Source organism: Anomaloglossus baeobatrachus, unplaced genomic scaffold (assembly GCF_048569485.1).
Source record: "Anomaloglossus baeobatrachus isolate aAnoBae1 unplaced genomic scaffold, aAnoBae1.hap1 Scaffold_2985, whole genome shotgun sequence".
Lineage (NCBI taxonomy): Eukaryota > Metazoa > Chordata > Amphibia > Anura > Aromobatidae > Anomaloglossus > Anomaloglossus baeobatrachus.
Genome location: NW_027442419.1, coordinates 68,093 through 85,343, shown reverse-complemented (window position 1 = coordinate 85,343; position 17,251 = coordinate 68,093). Strand labels below are relative to the sequence as shown.

General features: G+C 46.7%; 11 non-coding genes across 11 annotated transcripts; all 11 read right to left on the bottom strand.

The window, feature by feature from the left end:
- Nucleotides 1-124: 124 nt before the first annotated feature.
- On the bottom strand, nt 125-315 carry LOC142268055 (U2 spliceosomal RNA). The gene has a single exon (XR_012733838.1). It is a non-coding gene; the product is annotated as a U2 spliceosomal RNA (small nuclear RNA).
- Nucleotides 316-1,702: 1,387 nt separating this feature from the next.
- Nucleotides 1,703-1,893, bottom strand: LOC142268112 (U2 spliceosomal RNA). Its single transcript, XR_012733889.1, has one exon. It is a non-coding gene; the product is annotated as a U2 spliceosomal RNA (small nuclear RNA).
- A 1,387-nt stretch (nt 1,894-3,280) lies between these two features.
- LOC142268111 (U2 spliceosomal RNA) lies at nt 3,281-3,471 on the bottom strand. The gene has a single exon (XR_012733888.1). It is a non-coding gene; the product is annotated as a U2 spliceosomal RNA (small nuclear RNA).
- Nucleotides 3,472-4,858: 1,387 nt separating this feature from the next.
- On the bottom strand, nt 4,859-5,049 carry LOC142268110 (U2 spliceosomal RNA). The gene has a single exon (XR_012733887.1). It is a non-coding gene; the product is annotated as a U2 spliceosomal RNA (small nuclear RNA).
- Nucleotides 5,050-6,436: 1,387 nt separating this feature from the next.
- LOC142268109 (U2 spliceosomal RNA) lies at nt 6,437-6,627 on the bottom strand. Its single transcript, XR_012733886.1, has one exon. It is a non-coding gene; the product is annotated as a U2 spliceosomal RNA (small nuclear RNA).
- A 1,387-nt stretch (nt 6,628-8,014) lies between these two features.
- Nucleotides 8,015-8,205, bottom strand: LOC142268108 (U2 spliceosomal RNA). The gene has a single exon (XR_012733885.1). It is a non-coding gene; the product is annotated as a U2 spliceosomal RNA (small nuclear RNA).
- A 1,387-nt stretch (nt 8,206-9,592) lies between these two features.
- LOC142268106 (U2 spliceosomal RNA) lies at nt 9,593-9,783 on the bottom strand. Its single transcript, XR_012733883.1, has one exon. It is a non-coding gene; the product is annotated as a U2 spliceosomal RNA (small nuclear RNA).
- A 1,387-nt stretch (nt 9,784-11,170) lies between these two features.
- Nucleotides 11,171-11,361, bottom strand: LOC142268105 (U2 spliceosomal RNA). Its single transcript, XR_012733882.1, has one exon. It is a non-coding gene; the product is annotated as a U2 spliceosomal RNA (small nuclear RNA).
- Nucleotides 11,362-12,748: 1,387 nt separating this feature from the next.
- LOC142268104 (U2 spliceosomal RNA) lies at nt 12,749-12,939 on the bottom strand. The gene has a single exon (XR_012733881.1). It is a non-coding gene; the product is annotated as a U2 spliceosomal RNA (small nuclear RNA).
- A 1,387-nt stretch (nt 12,940-14,326) lies between these two features.
- LOC142268061 (U2 spliceosomal RNA) lies at nt 14,327-14,522 on the bottom strand. The gene has a single exon (XR_012733843.1). It is a non-coding gene; the product is annotated as a U2 spliceosomal RNA (small nuclear RNA).
- Nucleotides 14,523-16,707: 2,185 nt separating this feature from the next.
- Nucleotides 16,708-16,898, bottom strand: LOC142268102 (U2 spliceosomal RNA). The gene has a single exon (XR_012733880.1). It is a non-coding gene; the product is annotated as a U2 spliceosomal RNA (small nuclear RNA).
- Between the last annotated feature and the right edge of the window lie 353 nt (nt 16,899-17,251).

Here is a 17,251-nt window from a genome sequence, read left to right as displayed (position 1 = left end):
GAAGTGTGAAAAGTGAATGGGCCAAATTGAGGTGCATATGAAGACGTATGCTTTCTTCCAATTCATTAAATCGGGCTAATATGAATCAGGTGAATTGAGTTCTGCTTTTGGAAACTGGGTTAAGAAGGGGTGCACCGTTCCTGGAGGTACTGCAATACCAGGTCAATGCGTGGAGTGGACAGAGCAAGCTCTTTTTCCATCTCCCTGTTCTAAAAATCCATTTAATATATGGTCCCCAGACAGGGGACGTATCAGATATTAAACTGATAAGAACAGATACTACACTTGATCTTAGCCAAAAGGCCGAGAAGCGATAACCAGAATTGGTTTGGGCCTCGAGTGGCACCCTGGCCTATGCCGGACACATCTTAGGGAGAGAGAGCGAGAGGGAGACAAACCCACGCCTACACAAGACATTTTGTCACCCAAGCCAACCCTTGAAAAGGCTGCTTTGCAGAGCCAAAACAAGAAGAATGGTGCGTTTTGCAGCCGCCGCCCACTGCAATGAATCTGAATAACTCCTCCTTTAGGGCGCAAGCAACTCCCCTCCCCCTTGCAGTCTTTCCAATTCACGATACAAAAAGACGGACAGGACAGGTTGCCTGACTTTCCGTCACTGCCACCCTTTGCCATCCTTACCCGTAGAAAGCCCTTTCATCATCCCCAAACCCTAATCTTTTCCCTTTCCTTCCCAGCCCCCAAACCCTGCCCTCTGTACCTTTCTCACCACCCGCTTCCCTTCTCCTGTCATCCCCCTACCACCCGGGAAAAAAAGAGATTGCCCCCTCCTTCCACTAGCCCACCCTCCCACCCAAAGAACAACTTCTTCTGCGCAGCTTGTTTTCTAGGCAGCAGCGCTATTGTGATGTCATCGGGGGGCATTGTGACAAGCCGCCAGTGTTCCGTCTCTTCATGTTGTGCACAGTTCAAACGGAAAATACATCAACAGGCAGACTACAGAAAAGCTTACTATCAAAGGTTAGAGGGGGGCTTTCTCAGAGGGCTTTTTACAGTTTTTCTATTCCCAATTAGCCGTTTAAGTGTACTTATTGAAAGTAGTAATTCTTTCATAGGCCGCCCTTTCTTAGTATTTGACGTTCCTTATATTGCGGTATGAGGCTTCGCAGTAGGTTGCAAACATTCATCACCCATGACTGTCCCCAATTGAGCTCAGAAGCTCAATGTCTATCATGACCTCTCTTTTAGAATGTCCAAGAGCAAGCAAACTATTCCTCCAGGAGAGGGCGCCAACAGACTACTAAAGAGATCATCATTACTCAAAGAAAACCCCAAAAACCAATGCATGATAGGAATAAACAGGTAACTTTCTTTGGAGTGGAAGCGGAGAGATCGCACCAGATGCCAATTCTAGATGTTATCACACCTGTGGTCACTGCAGCAGCAGGTGAATCCACTTTGTCCAAAAGGGATCTATTCCATTCAATTGCAAATGATCTAGATAAGACAGAGAACTGCAGCACGGGGACATAGCCGAGTTGGTCAGGTTGAGTGGTGATGAGTTTGCTATTTGGATGAATAAAGAAAGTCAAAAGTGTGAAAGATAAAAAACAAAAGGAGGAAGTGTGAAAAGTGAATGGGCCAAATTGAGGTGCATATGAAGACGTATGCTTTCTTCCAATTCATTAAATCGGGCTAATATGAATCAGGTGAATTGAGTTCTGCTTTTGGAAACTGGGTTAAGAAGGGGTGCACCGTTCCTGGAGGTACTGCAATACCAGGTCAATGCGTGGAGTGGACAGAGCAAGCTCTTTTTCCATCTCCCTGTTCTAAAAATCCATTTAATATATGGTCCCCAGATAGGGGACGTATCAGATATTAAACTGATAAGAACAGATACTACACTTGATCTTAGCCAAAAGGCCGAGAAGCGATAACCAGAATTGGTTTGGGCCTCGAGTGGCACCCTGGCCTATGCCGGACACATCTTAGGGAGAGAGAGCGAGAGGGAGACAAACCCACGCCTACACAAGACATTTTGTCACCCAAGCCAACCCTTGAAAAGGCTGCTTTGCAGAGCCAAAACAAGAAGAATGGTGCGTTTTGCAGCCGCCGCCCACTGCAATGAATCTGAATAACTCCTCCTTTAGGGCGCAAGCAACTCCCCTCCCCCTTGCAGTCTTTCCAATTCACGATACAAAAAGACGGACAGGACAGGTTGCCTGACTTTCCGTCACTGCCACCCTTTGCCATCCTTACCCGTAGAAAGCCCTTTCATCATCCCCAAACCCTAATCTTTTCCCTTTCCTTCCCAGCCCCCAAACCCTGCCCTCTGTACCTTACTCACCACCCGCTTCCCTTCTCCTGTCATCCCCCTACCACCCGGGAAAAAAAGAGATTGCCCCCTCCTTCCACTAGCCCACCCTCCCACCCAAAGAACAACTTCTTCTGCGCAGCTTGTTTTCTAGGCAGCAGCGCTATTGTGATGTCATCGGGGGGCATTGTGACAAGCCGCCAGTGTTCCGTCTCTTCATGTTGTGCACAGTTCAAACGGAAAATACATCAACAGGCAGACTACAGAAAAGCTTACTATCAAAGGTTAGAGGGGGGCTTTCTCAGAGGGCTTTTTACAGTTTTTCTATTCCCAATTAGCCGTTTAAGTGTACTTATTGAAAGTAGTAATTCTTTCATAGGCCGCCCTTTCTTAGTATTTGACGTTCCTTATATTGCGGTATGAGGCTTCGCAGTAGGTTGCAAACATTCATCACCCATGACTGTCCCCAATTGAGCTCAGAAGCTCAATGTCTATCATGACCTCTCTTTTAGAATGTCCAAGAGCAAGCAAACTATTCCTCCAGGAGAGGGCGCCAACAGACTACTAAAGAGATCATCATTACTCAAAGAAAACCCCAAAAACCAATGCATGATAGGAATAAACAGGTAACTTTCTTTGGAGTGGAAGCGGAGAGATCGCACCAGATGCCAATTCTAGATGTTATCACACCTGTGGTCACTGCAGCAGCAGGTGAATCCACTTTGTCCAAAAGGGATCTATTCCATTCAATTGCAAATGATCTAGATAAGACAGAGAACTGCAGCACGGGGACATAGCCGAGTTGGTCAGGTTGAGTGGTGATGAGTTTGCTATTTGGATGAATAAAGAAAGTCAAAAGTGTGAAAGATAAAAAACAAAAGGAGGAAGTGTGAAAAGTGAATGGGCCAAATTGAGGTGCATATGAAGACGTATGCTTTCTTCCAATTCATTAAATCGGGCTAATATGAATCAGGTGAATTGAGTTCTGCTTTTGGAAACTGGGTTAAGAAGGGGTGCACCGTTCCTGGAGGTACTGCAATACCAGGTCAATGCGTGGAGTGGACAGAGCAAGCTCTTTTTCCATCTCCCTGTTCTAAAAATCCATTTAATATATGGTCCCCAGATAGGGGACGTATCAGATATTAAACTGATAAGAACAGATACTACACTTGATCTTAGCCAAAAGGCCGAGAAGCGATAACCAGAATTGGTTTGGGCCTCGAGTGGCACCCTGGCCTATGCCGGACACATCTTAGGGAGAGAGAGCGAGAGGGAGACAAACCCACGCCTACACAAGACATTTTGTCACCCAAGCCAACCCTTGAAAAGGCTGCTTTGCAGAGCCAAAACAAGAAGAATGGTGCGTTTTGCAGCCGCCGCCCACTGCAATGAATCTGAATAACTCCTCCTTTAGGGCGCAAGCAACTCCCCTCCCCCTTGCAGTCTTTCCAATTCACGATACAAAAAGACGGACAGGACAGGTTGCCTGACTTTCCGTCACTGCCACCCTTTGCCATCCTTACCCGTAGAAAGCCCTTTCATCATCCCCAAACCCTAATCTTTTCCCTTTCCTTCCCAGCCCCCAAACCCTGCCCTCTGTACCTTTCTCACCACCCGCTTCCCTTCTCCTGTCATCCCCCTACCACCCGGGAAAAAAAGAGATTGCCCCCTCCTTCCACTAGCCCACCCTCCCACCCAAAGAACAACTTCTTCTGCGCAGCTTGTTTTCTAGGCAGCAGCGCTATTGTGATGTCATCGGGGGGCATTGTGACAAGCCGCCAGTGTTCCGTCTCTTCATGTTGTGCACAGTTCAAACGGAAAATACATCAACAGGCAGACTACAGAAAAGCTTACTATCAAAGGTTAGAGGGGGGCTTTCTCAGAGGGCTTTTTACAGTTTTTCTATTCCCAATTAGCCGTTTAAGTGTACTTATTGAAAGTAGTAATTCTTTCATAGGCCGCCCTTTCTTAGTATTTGACGTTCCTTATATTGCGGTATGAGGCTTCGCAGTAGGTTGCAAACATTCATCACCCATGACTGTCCCCAATTGAGCTCAGAAGCTCAATGTCTATCATGACCTCTCTTTTAGAATGTCCAAGAGCAAGCAAACTATTCCTCCAGGAGAGGGCGCCAACAGACTACTAAAGAGATCATCATTACTCAAAGAAAACCCCAAAAACCAATGCATGATAGGAATAAACAGGTAACTTTCTTTGGAGTGGAAGCGGAGAGATCGCACCAGATGCCAATTCTAGATGTTATCACACCTGTGGTCACTGCAGCAGCAGGTGAATCCACTTTGTCCAAAAGGGATCTATTCCATTCAATTGCAAATGATCTAGATAAGACAGAGAACTGCAGCACGGGGACATAGCCGAGTTGGTCAGGTTGAGTGGTGATGAGTTTGCTATTTGGATGAATAAAGAAAGTCAAAAGTGTGAAAGATAAAAAACAAAAGGAGGAAGTGTGAAAAGTGAATGGGCCAAATTGAGGTGCATATGAAGACGTATGCTTTCTTCCAATTCATTAAATCGGGCTAATATGAATCAGGTGAATTGAGTTCTGCTTTTGGAAACTGGGTTAAGAAGGGGTGCACCGTTCCTGGAGGTACTGCAATACCAGGTCAATGCGTGGAGTGGACAGAGCAAGCTCTTTTTCCATCTCCCTGTTCTAAAAATCCATTTAATATATGGTCCCCAGATAGGGGACGTATCAGATATTAAACTGATAAGAACAGATACTACACTTGATCTTAGCCAAAAGGCCGAGAAGCGATAACCAGAATTGGTTTGGGCCTCGAGTGGCACCCTGGCCTATGCCGGACACATCTTAGGGAGAGAGAGCGAGAGGGAGACAAACCCACGCCTACACAAGACATTTTGTCACCCAAGCCAACCCTTGAAAAGGCTGCTTTGCAGAGCCAAAACAAGAAGAATGGTGCGTTTTGCAGCCGCCGCCCACTGCAATGAATCTGAATAACTCCTCCTTTAGGGCGCAAGCAACTCCCCTCCCCCTTGCAGTCTTTCCAATTCACGATACAAAAAGACGGACAGGACAGGTTGCCTGACTTTCCGTCACTGCCACCCTTTGCCATCCTTACCCGTAGAAAGCCCTTTCATCATCCCCAAACCCTAATCTTTTCCCTTTCCTTCCCAGCCCCCAAACCCTGCCCTCTGTACCTTTCTCACCACCCGCTTCCCTTCTCCTGTCATCCCCCTACCACCCGGGAAAAAAAGAGATTGCCCCCTCCTTCCACTAGCCCACCCTCCCACCCAAAGAACAACTTCTTCTGCGCAGCTTGTTTTCTAGGCAGCAGCGCTATTGTGATGTCATCGGGGGGCATTGTGACAAGCCGCCAGTGTTCCGTCTCTTCATGTTGTGCACAGTTCAAACGGAAAATACATCAACAGGCAGACTACAGAAAAGCTTACTATCAAAGGTTAGAGGGGGGCTTTCTCAGAGGGCTTTTTACAGTTTTTCTATTCCCAATTAGCCGTTTAAGTGTACTTATTGAAAGTAGTAATTCTTTCATAGGCCGCCCTTTCTTAGTATTTGACGTTCCTTATATTGCGGTATGAGGCTTCGCAGTAGGTTGCAAACATTCATCACCCATGACTGTCCCCAATTGAGCTCAGAAGCTCAATGTCTATCATGACCTCTCTTTTAGAATGTCCAAGAGCAAGCAAACTATTCCTCCAGGAGAGGGCGCCAACAGACTACTAAAGAGATCATCATTACTCAAAGAAAACCCCAAAAACCAATGCATGATAGGAATAAACAGGTAACTTTCTTTGGAGTGGAAGCGGAGAGATCGCACCAGATGCCAATTCTAGATGTTATCACACCTGTGGTCACTGCAGCAGCAGGTGAATCCACTTTGTCCAAAAGGGATCTATTCCATTCAATTGCAAATGATCTAGATAAGACAGAGAACTGCAGCACGGGGACATAGCCGAGTTGGTCAGGTTGAGTGGTGATGAGTTTGCTATTTGGATGAATAAAGAAAGTCAAAAGTGTGAAAGATAAAAAACAAAAGGAGGAAGTGTGAAAAGTGAATGGGCCAAATTGAGGTGCATATGAAGACGTATGCTTTCTTCCAATTCATTAAATCGGGCTAATATGAATCAGGTGAATTGAGTTCTGCTTTTGGAAACTGGGTTAAGAAGGGGTGCACCGTTCCTGGAGGTACTGCAATACCAGGTCAATGCGTGGAGTGGACAGAGCAAGCTCTTTTTCCATCTCCCTGTTCTAAAAATCCATTTAATATATGGTCCCCAGATAGGGGACGTATCAGATATTAAACTGATAAGAACAGATACTACACTTGATCTTAGCCAAAAGGCCGAGAAGCGATAACCAGAATTGGTTTGGGCCTCGAGTGGCACCCTGGCCTATGCCGGACACATCTTAGGGAGAGAGAGCGAGAGGGAGACAAACCCACGCCTACACAAGACATTTTGTCACCCAAGCCAACCCTTGAAAAGGCTGCTTTGCAGAGCCAAAACAAGAAGAATGGTGCGTTTTGCAGCCGCCGCCCACTGCAATGAATCTGAATAACTCCTCCTTTAGGGCGCAAGCAACTCCCCTCCCCCTTGCAGTCTTTCCAATTCACGATACAAAAAGACGGACAGGACAGGTTGCCTGACTTTCCGTCACTGCCACCCTTTGCCATCCTTACCCGTAGAAAGCCCTTTCATCATCCCCAAACCCTAATCTTTTCCCTTTCCTTCCCAGCCCCCAAACCCTGCCCTCTGTACCTTTCTCACCACCCGCTTCCCTTCTCCTGTCATCCCCCTACCACCCGGGAAAAAAAGAGATTGCCCCCTCCTTCCACTAGCCCACCCTCCCACCCAAAGAACAACTTCTTCTGCGCAGCTTGTTTTCTAGGCAGCAGCGCTATTGTGATGTCATCGGGGGGCATTGTGACAAGCCGCCAGTGTTCCGTCTCTTCATGTTGTGCACAGTTCAAACGGAAAATACATCAACAGGCAGACTACAGAAAAGCTTACTATCAAAGGTTAGAGGGGGGCTTTCTCAGAGGGCTTTTTACAGTTTTTCTATTCCCAATTAGCCGTTTAAGTGTACTTATTGAAAGTAGTAATTCTTTCATAGGCCGCCCTTTCTTAGTATTTGACGTTCCTTATATTGCGGTATGAGGCTTCGCAGTAGGTTGCAAACATTCATCACCCATGACTGTCCCCAATTGAGCTCAGAAGCTCAATGTCTATCATGACCTCTCTTTTAGAATGTCCAAGAGCAAGCAAACTATTCCTCCAGGAGAGGGCGCCAACAGACTACTAAAGAGATCATCATTACTCAAAGAAAACCCCAAAAACCAATGCATGATAGGAATAAACAGGTAACTTTCTTTGGAGTGGAAGCGGAGAGATCGCACCAGATGCCAATTCTAGATGTTATCACACCTGTGGTCACTGCAGCAGCAGGTGAATCCACTTTGTCCAAAAGGGATCTATTCCATTCAATTGCAAATGATCTAGATAAGACAGAGAACTGCAGCACGGGGACATAGCCGAGTTGGTCAGGTTGAGTGGTGATGAGTTTGCTATTTGGATGAATAAAGAAAGTCAAAAGTGTGAAAGATAAAAAACAAAAGGAGGAAGTGTGAAAAGTGAATGGGCCAAATTGAGGTGCATATGAAGACGTATGCTTTCTTCCAATTCATTAAATCGGGCTAATATGAATCAGGTGAATTGAGTTCTGCTTTTGGAAACTGGGTTAAGAAGGGGTGCACCGTTCCTGGAGGTACTGCAATACCAGGTCAATGCGTGGAGTGGACAGAGCAAGCTCTTTTTCCATCTCCCTGTTCTAAAAATCCATTTAATATATGGTCCCCAGATAGGGGACGTATCAGATATTAAACTGATAAGAACAGATACTACACTTGATCTTAGCCAAAAGGCCGAGAAGCGATAACCAGAATTGGTTTGGGCCTCGAGTGGCACCCTGGCCTATGCCGGACACATCTTAGGGAGAGAGAGCGAGAGGGAGACAAACCCACGCCTACACAAGACATTTTGTCACCCAAGCCAACCCTTGAAAAGGCTGCTTTGCAGAGCCAAAACAAGAAGAATGGTGCGTTTTGCAGCCGCCGCCCACTGCAATGAATCTGAATAACTCCTCCTTTAGGGCGCAAGCAACTCCCCTCCCCCTTGCAGTCTTTCCAATTCACGATACAAAAAGACGGACAGGACAGGTTGCCTGACTTTCCGTCACTGCCACCCTTTGCCATCCTTACCCGTAGAAAGCCCTTTCATCATCCCCAAACCCTAATCTTTTCCCTTTCCTTCCCAGCCCCCAAACCCTGCCCTCTGTACCTTTCTCACCACCCGCTTCCCTTCTCCTGTCATCCCCCTACCACCCGGGAAAAAAAGAGATTGCCCCCTCCTTCCACTAGCCCACCCTCCCACCCAAAGAACAACTTCTTCTGCGCAGCTTGTTTTCTAGGCAGCAGCGCTATTGTGATGTCATCGGGGGGCATTGTGACAAGCCGCCAGTGTTCCGTCTCTTCATGTTGTGCACAGTTCAAACGGAAAATACATCAACAGGCAGACTACAGAAAAGCTTACTATCAAAGGTTAGAGGGGGGCTTTCTCAGAGGGCTTTTTACAGTTTTTCTATTCCCAATTAGCCGTTTAAGTGTACTTATTGAAAGTAGTAATTCTTTCATAGGCCGCCCTTTCTTAGTATTTGACGTTCCTTATATTGCGGTATGAGGCTTCGCAGTAGGTTGCAAACATTCATCACCCATGACTGTCCCCAATTGAGCTCAGAAGCTCAATGTCTATCATGACCTCTCTTTTAGAATGTCCAAGAGCAAGCAAACTATTCCTCCAGGAGAGGGCGCCAACAGACTACTAAAGAGATCATCATTACTCAAAGAAAACCCCAAAAACCAATGCATGATAGGAATAAACAGGTAACTTTCTTTGGAGTGGAAGCGGAGAGATCGCACCAGATGCCAATTCTAGATGTTATCACACCTGTGGTCACTGCAGCAGCAGGTGAATCCACTTTGTCCAAAAGGGATCTATTCCATTCAATTGCAAATGATCTAGATAAGACAGAGAACTGCAGCACGGGGACATAGCCGAGTTGGTCAGGTTGAGTGGTGATGAGTTTGCTATTTGGATGAATAAAGAAAGTCAAAAGTGTGAAAGATAAAAAACAAAAGGAGGAAGTGTGAAAAGTGAATGGGCCAAATTGAGGTGCATATGAAGACGTATGCTTTCTTCCAATTCATTAAATCGGGCTAATATGAATCAGGTGAATTGAGTTCTGCTTTTGGAAACTGGGTTAAGAAGGGGTGCACCGTTCCTGGAGGTACTGCAATACCAGGTCAATGCGTGGAGTGGACAGAGCAAGCTCTTTTTCCATCTCCCTGTTCTAAAAATCCATTTAATATATGGTCCCCAGATAGGGGACGTATCAGATATTAAACTGATAAGAACAGATACTACACTTGATCTTAGCCAAAAGGCCGAGAAGCGATAACCAGAATTGGTTTGGGCCTCGAGTGGCACCCTGGCCTATGCCGGACACATCTTAGGGAGAGAGAGCGAGAGGGAGACAAACCCACGCCTACACAAGACATTTTGTCACCCAAGCCAACCCTTGAAAAGGCTGCTTTGCAGAGCCAAAACAAGAAGAATGGTGCGTTTTGCAGCCGCCGCCCACTGCAATGAATCTGAATAACTCCTCCTTTAGGGCGCAAGCAACTCCCCTCCCCCTTGCAGTCTTTCCAATTCACGATACAAAAAGACGGACAGGACAGGTTGCCTGACTTTCCGTCACTGCCACCCTTTGCCATCCTTACCCGTAGAAAGCCCTTTCATCATCCCCAAACCCTAATCTTTTCCCTTTCCTTCCCAGCCCCCAAACCCTGCCCTCTGTACCTTTCTCACCACCCGTTTCCCTTCTCCTGTCATCCCCCTACCACCCGGGAAAAAAAGAGATTGCCCCCTCCTTCCACTAGCCCACCCTCCCACCCAAAGAACAACTTCTTCTGCGCAGCTTGTTTTCTAGGCAGCAGCGCTATTGTGATGTCATCGGGGGGCATTGTGACAAGCCGCCAGTGTTCCGTCTCTTCATGTTGTGCACAGTTCAAACGGAAAATACATCAACAGGCAGACTACAGAAAAGCTTACTATCAAAGGTTAGAGGGGGGCTTTCTCAGAGGGCTTTTTACAGTTTTTCTATTCCCAATTAGCCGTTTAAGTGTACTTATTGAAAGTAGTAATTCTTTCATAGGCCGCCCTTTCTTAGTATTTGACGTTCCTTATATTGCGGTATGAGGCTTCGCAGTAGGTTGCAAACATTCATCACCCATGACTGTCCCCAATTGAGCTCAGAAGCTCAATGTCTATCATGACCTCTCTTTTAGAATGTCCAAGAGCAAGCAAACTATTCCTCCAGGAGAGGGCGCCAACAGACTACTAAAGAGATCATCATTACTCAAAGAAAACCCCAAAAACCAATGCATGATAGGAATAAACAGGTAACTTTCTTTGGAGTGGAAGCGGAGAGATCGCACCAGATGCCAATTCTAGATGTTATCACACCTGTGGTCACTGCAGCAGCAGGTGAATCCACTTTGTCCAAAAGGGATCTATTCCATTCAATTGCAAATGATCTAGATAAGACAGAGAACTGCAGCACGGGGACATAGCCGAGTTGGTCAGGTTGAGTGGTGATGAGTTTGCTATTTGGATGAATAAAGAAAGTCAAAAGTGTGAAAGATAAAAAACAAAAGGAGGAAGTGTGAAAAGTGAATGGGCCAAATTGAGGTGCATATGAAGACGTATGCTTTCTTCCAATTCATTAAATCGGGCTAATATGAATCAGGTGAATTGAGTTCTGCTTTTGGAAACTGGGTTAAGAAGGGGTGCACCGTTCCTGGAGGTACTGCAATACCAGGTCAATGCGTGGAGTGGACAGAGCAAGCTCTTTTTCCATCTCCCTGTTCTAAAAATCCATTTAATATATGGTCCCCAGATAGGGGACGTATCAGATATTAAACTGATAAGAACAGATACTACACTTGATCTTAGCCAAAAGGCCGAGAAGCGATAACCAGAATTGGTTTGGGCCTCGAGTGGCACCCTGGCCTATGCCGGACACATCTTAGGGAGAGAGAGCGAGAGGGAGACAAACCCACGCCTACACAAGACATTTTGTCACCCAAGCCAACCCTTGAAAAGGCTGCTTTGCAGAGCCAAAACAAGAAGAATGGTGCGTTTTGCAGCCGCCGCCCACTGCAATGAATCTGAATAACTCCTCCTTTAGGGCGCAAGCAACTCCCCTCCCCCTTGCAGTCTTTCCAATTCACGATACAAAAAGACGGACAGGACAGGTTGCCTGACTTTCCGTCACTGCCACCCTTTGCCATCCTTACCCGTAGAAAGCCCTTTCATCATCCCCAAACCCTAATCTTTTCCCTTTCCTTCCCAGCCCCCAAACCCTGCCCTCTGTACCTTTCTCACCACCCGCTTCCCTTCTCCTGTCATCCCCCTACCACCCGGGAAAAAAAGAGATTGCCCCCTCCTTCCACTAGCCCACCCTCCCACCCAAAGAACAACTTCTTCTGCGCAGCTTGTTTTCTAGGCAGCAGCGCTATTGTGATGTCATCGGGGGGCATTGTGACAAGCCGCCAGTGTTCCGTCTCTTCATGTTGTGCACAGTTCAAACGGAAAATACATCAACAGGCAGACTACAGAAAAGCTTACTATCAAAGGTTAGAGGGGGGCTTTCTCAGAGGGCTTTTTACAGTTTTTCTATTCCCAATTAGCCGTTTAAGTGTACTTATTGAAAGTAGTAATTCTTTCATAGGCCGCCCTTTCTTAGTATTTGACGTTCCTTATATTGCGGTATGAGGCTTCGCAGTAGGTTGCAAACATTCATCACCCATGACTGTCCCCAATTGAGCTCAGAAGCTCAATGTCTATCATGACCTCTCTTTTAGAATGTCCAAGAGCAAGCAAACTATTCCTCCAGGAGAGGGCGCCAACAGACTACTAAAGAGATCATCATTACTCAAAGAAAACCCCAAAAACCAATGCATGATAGGAATAAACAGGTAACTTTCTTTGGAGTGGAAGCGGAGAGATCGCACCAGATGCCAATTCTAGATGTTATCACACCTGTGGTCACTGCAGCAGCAGGTGAATCCACTTTGTCCAAAAGGGATCTATTCCATTCAATTGCAAATGATCTAGATAAGACAGAGAACTGCAGCACGGGGACATAGCCGAGTTGGTCAGGTTGAGTGGTGATGAGTTTGCTATTTGGATGAATAAAGAAAGTCAAAAGTGTGAAAGATAAAAAACAAAAGGAGGAAGTGTGAAAAGTGAATGGGCCAAATTGAGGTGCATATGAAGACGTATGCTTTCTTCCAATTCATTAAATCGGGCTAATATGAATCAGGTGAATTGAGTTCTGCTTTTGGAAACTGGGTTAAGAAGGGGTGCACCGTTCCTGGAGGTACTGCAATACCAGGTCAATGCGTGGAGTGGACAGAGCAAGCTCTTTTTCCATCTCCCTGTTCTAAAAATCCATTTAATATATGGTCCCCAGATAGGGGACGTATCAGATATTAAACTGATAAGAACAGATACTACACTTGATCTTAGCCAAAAGGCCGAGAAGCGATAACCAGAATTGGTTTGGGCCTCGAGTGGCACCCTGGCCTATGCCGGACACATCTTAGGGAGAGAGAGCGAGAGGGAGACAAACCCACGCCTACACAAGACATTTTGTCACCCAAGCCAACCCTTGAAAAGGCTGCTTTGCAGAGCCAAAACAAGAAGAATGGTGCGTTTTGCAGCCGCCGCCCACTGCAATGAATCTGAATAACTCCTCCTTTAGGGCGCAAGCAACTCCCCTCCCCCTTGCAGTCTTTCCAATTCACGATACAAAAAGACGGACAGGACAGGTTGCCTGACTTTCCGTCACTGCCACCCTTTGCCATCCTTACCCGTAGAAAGCCCTTTCATCATCCCCAAACCCTAATCTTTTCCCTTTCCTTCCCAGCCCCCAAACCCTGCCCTCTGTACCTTTCTCACCACCCGCTTCCCTTCTCCTGTCATCCCCCTACCACCCGGGAAAAAAAGAGATTGCCCCCTCCTTCCACTAGCCCACCCTCCCACCCAAAGAACAACTTCTTCTGCGCAGCTTGTTTTCTAGGCAGCAGCGCTATTGTGATGTCATCGGGGGGCATTGTGACAAGCCGCCAGTGTTCCGTCTCTTCATGTTGTGCACAGTTCAAACGGAAAATACATCAACAGGCAGACTACAGAAAAGCTTACTATCAAAGGTTAGAGGGGGGCTTTCTCAGAGGGCTTTTTACAGTTTTTCTATTCCCAATTAGCCGTTTAAGTGTACTTATTGAAAGTAGTAATTCTTTCATAGGCCGCCCTTTCTTAGTATTTGACGTTCCTTATATTGCGGTATGAGGCTTCGCAGTAGGTTGCAAACATTCATCACCCATGACTGTCCCCAATTGAGCTCAGAAGCTCAATGTCTATCATGACCTCTCTTTTAGAATGTCCAAGAGCAAGCAAACTATTCCTCCAGGAGAGGGCGCCAACAGACTACTAAAGAGATCATCATTACTCAAAGAAAACCCCAAAAACCAATGCATGATAGGAATAAACAGGTAACTTTCTTTGGAGTGGAAGCGGAGAGATCGCACCAGATGCCAATTCTAGATGTTATCACACCTGTGGTCACTGCAGCAGCAGGTGAATCCACTTTGTCCAAAAGGGATCTATTCCATTCAATTGCAAATGATCTAGATAAGACAGAGAACTGCAGCACGGGGACATAGCCGAGTTGGTCAGGTTGAGTGGTGATGAGTTTGCTATTTGGATGAATAAAGAAAGTCAAAAGTGTGAAAGATAAAAAACAAAAGGAGGAAGTGTGAAAAGTGAATGGGCCAAATTGAGGTGCATATGAAGACGTATGCTTTCTTCCAATTCATTAAATCGGGCTAATATGAATCAGGTGAATTGAGTTCTGCTTTTGGAAACTGGGTTAAGAAGGGGTGCACCGTTCCTGGAGGTACTGCAATACCAGGTCAATGCGTGGAGTGGACAGAGCAAGCTCTTTTTCCATCTCCCTGTTCTAAAAATCCATTTAATATATGGTCCCCAGATAGGGGACGTATCAGATATTAAACTGATAAGAACAGATTTTGATTTAATGAAGCTTTCCAAAGCACCACAAAAAATGCATGACCGAAGTCACACCAAAAACAGTGCAAAGGCTAGGATTCGTGTGGACCCCACCGTGAGGAGAGGGTCCCCAAAAATCAACCCCATCCCTCCGAGCCAGAAGGCCACAGCAAGGGTCAGGGATCTTCGGTGCTCCCCCAAGCCGAAGCCTGGTTGAGCCTTGTCGTTGCTCCCAGCGTCCACCCAGGCATCTTACCCAAGTGGAGTAGAGAGCTACTAGTTGTTGGTTTCGCAGCCGAAACTGCCCGGACCGTCAACCGGTGTTGGTTTCTCAGCCCAAGGCTAACCGGACCTCCAACCGGGTGTTGGTTTCTCAGCCGAAGCTGACCCAGACCTCCAACCGGGTGTTGGTTTCTCAGCCGAAGCTGACCCGGACCTCCAACCGGGTGTTAGTTTCTCAGCCCAAAGCTGACCAGACCTCCGACCGGGATTATAAAAATTTCCCTTCCTAGCCAGAAGGCCGGGATAGGGTAATATGCTCAAAAAGTATGAAAAGGCAAGGTACGGTGTGCTACAGAGCCCAAGGCTTGCCGGGGTCCCAAGCCAGCAAGCTCAGACTCACTCCAGGGTCGTCAGTCCTGGGGCACGTTGTACCATAGCCCCCCACCCTTACTCAGTCTAATAGCCTCGATCCTGGTAGGGCCATGTTTTCCACTAGATGAATATACTATCCACCCAGAGTACTAGCAAGCGCAACCTTCCAGTGTGCATTGTATCATTGTACTAAGGTGGCCTGGAGCTTAAACCACCTCTTCGAACAACACTACACTTGATCTTAGCCAAAAGGCCGAGAAGCGATAACCAGAATTGGTTTGGGCCTCGAGTGGCACCCTGGCCTATGCCGGACACATCTTAGGGAGAGAGAGCGAGAGGGAGACAAACCCACGCCTACACAAGACATTTTGTCACCCAAGCCAACCCTTGAAAAGGCTGCTTTGCAGAGCCAAAACAAGAAGAATGGTGCGTTTTGCAGCCGCCGCCCACTGCAATGAATCTGAATAACTCCTCCTTTAGGGCGCAAGCAACTCCCCTCCCCCTTGCAGTCTTTCCAATTCACGATACAAAAAGACGGACAGGACAGGTTGCCTGACTTTCCGTCACTGCCACCCTTTGCCATCCTTACCCGTAGAAAGCCCTTTCATCATCCCCAAACCCTAATCTTTTCCCTTTCCTTCCCAGCCCCCAAACCCTGCCCTCTGTACCTTTCTCACCACCCGCTTCCCTTCTCCTGTCATCCCCCTACCACCCGGGAAAAAAAGAGATTGCCCCCTCCTTCCACTAGCCCACCCTCCCACCCAAAGAACAACTTCTTCTGCGCAGCTTGTTTTCTAGGCAGCAGCGCTATTGTGATGTCATCGGGGGGCATTGTGACAAGCCGCCAGTGTTCCGTCTCTTCATGTTGTGCACAGTTCAAACGGAAAATACATCAACAGGCAGACTACAGAAAAGCTTACTATCAAAGGTTAGAGGGGGGCTTTCTCAGAGGGCTTTTTACAGTTTTTCTATTCCCAATTAGCCGTTTAAGTGTACTTATTGAAAGTAGTAATTCTTTCATAGGCCGCCCTTTCTTAGTATTTGACGTTCCTTATATTGCGGTATGAGGCTTCGCAGTAGGTTGCAAACATTCATCACCCATGACTGTCCCCAATTGAGCTCAGAAGCTCAATGTCTATCATGACCTCTCTTTTAGAATGTCCAAGAGCAAGCAAACTATTCCTCCAGGAGAGGGCGCCAACAGACTACTAAAGAGATCATCATTACTCAAAGAAAACCCCAAAAACCAATGCATGATAGGAATAAACAGGTAACTTTCTTTGGAGTGGAAGCGGAGAGATCGCACCAGATGCCAATTCTAGATGTTATCACACCTGTGGTCACTGCAGCAGCAGGTGAATCCACTTTGTCCAAAAGGGATCTATTCCATTCAATTGCAAATGATCTAGATAAGACAGAGAACTGCAGCACGGGGACATAGCCGAGTTGGTCAGGTTGAGTGGTGATGAGTTTGCTATTTGGATGAATAAAGAAAGTCAAAAGTGTGAAAGATAAAAAACAAAAGGAGGAAGTGTGAAAAGTGAATGGGCCAAATTGAGGTGCATATGAAGACGTATGCTTTCTTCCAATTCATTAAATCGGGCTAATATGAATCAGGTGAATTGAGTTCTGCTTTTGGAAACTGGGTTAAGAAGGGGTGCACCGTTCCTGGAGGTACTGCAATACCAGGTCAATGCGTGGAGTGGACAGAGCAAGCTCTTTTTCCATCTCCCTGTTCTAAAAATCCATTTAATATATGGTCCCCAGATAGGGGACGTATCAGATATTAAACTGATAAGAACAGATACTACACTTGATCTTAGCCAAAAGGCCGAGAAGCGATAACCAGAATTGGTTTGGGCCTCGAGTGGCACCCTGGCCTATGCCGGACACATCTTAGGGAGAGAGAGCGAGAGGGAGACAAACCCACGCCTACACAAGACATTTTGTCACCCAAGCCAACCCTTGAAAAGGCTGCTTTGCAGAGCCAAAACAAGAAGAATGGTGCGTTTTGCAGCCGCCGCCCACTGCAATGAATCTGAATAACTCCTCCTTTAGGGCGCAAGCAACTCCCCTCCCCCTTGCAGTCTTTCCAATTCACGATACAAAAAGACGGACAGGACAGGTTGCCTGACTTTCCGTCACTGCCACCCTTTGCCATCCTTACCCATAGAAAGCCCTTTCATCATCCCCAAA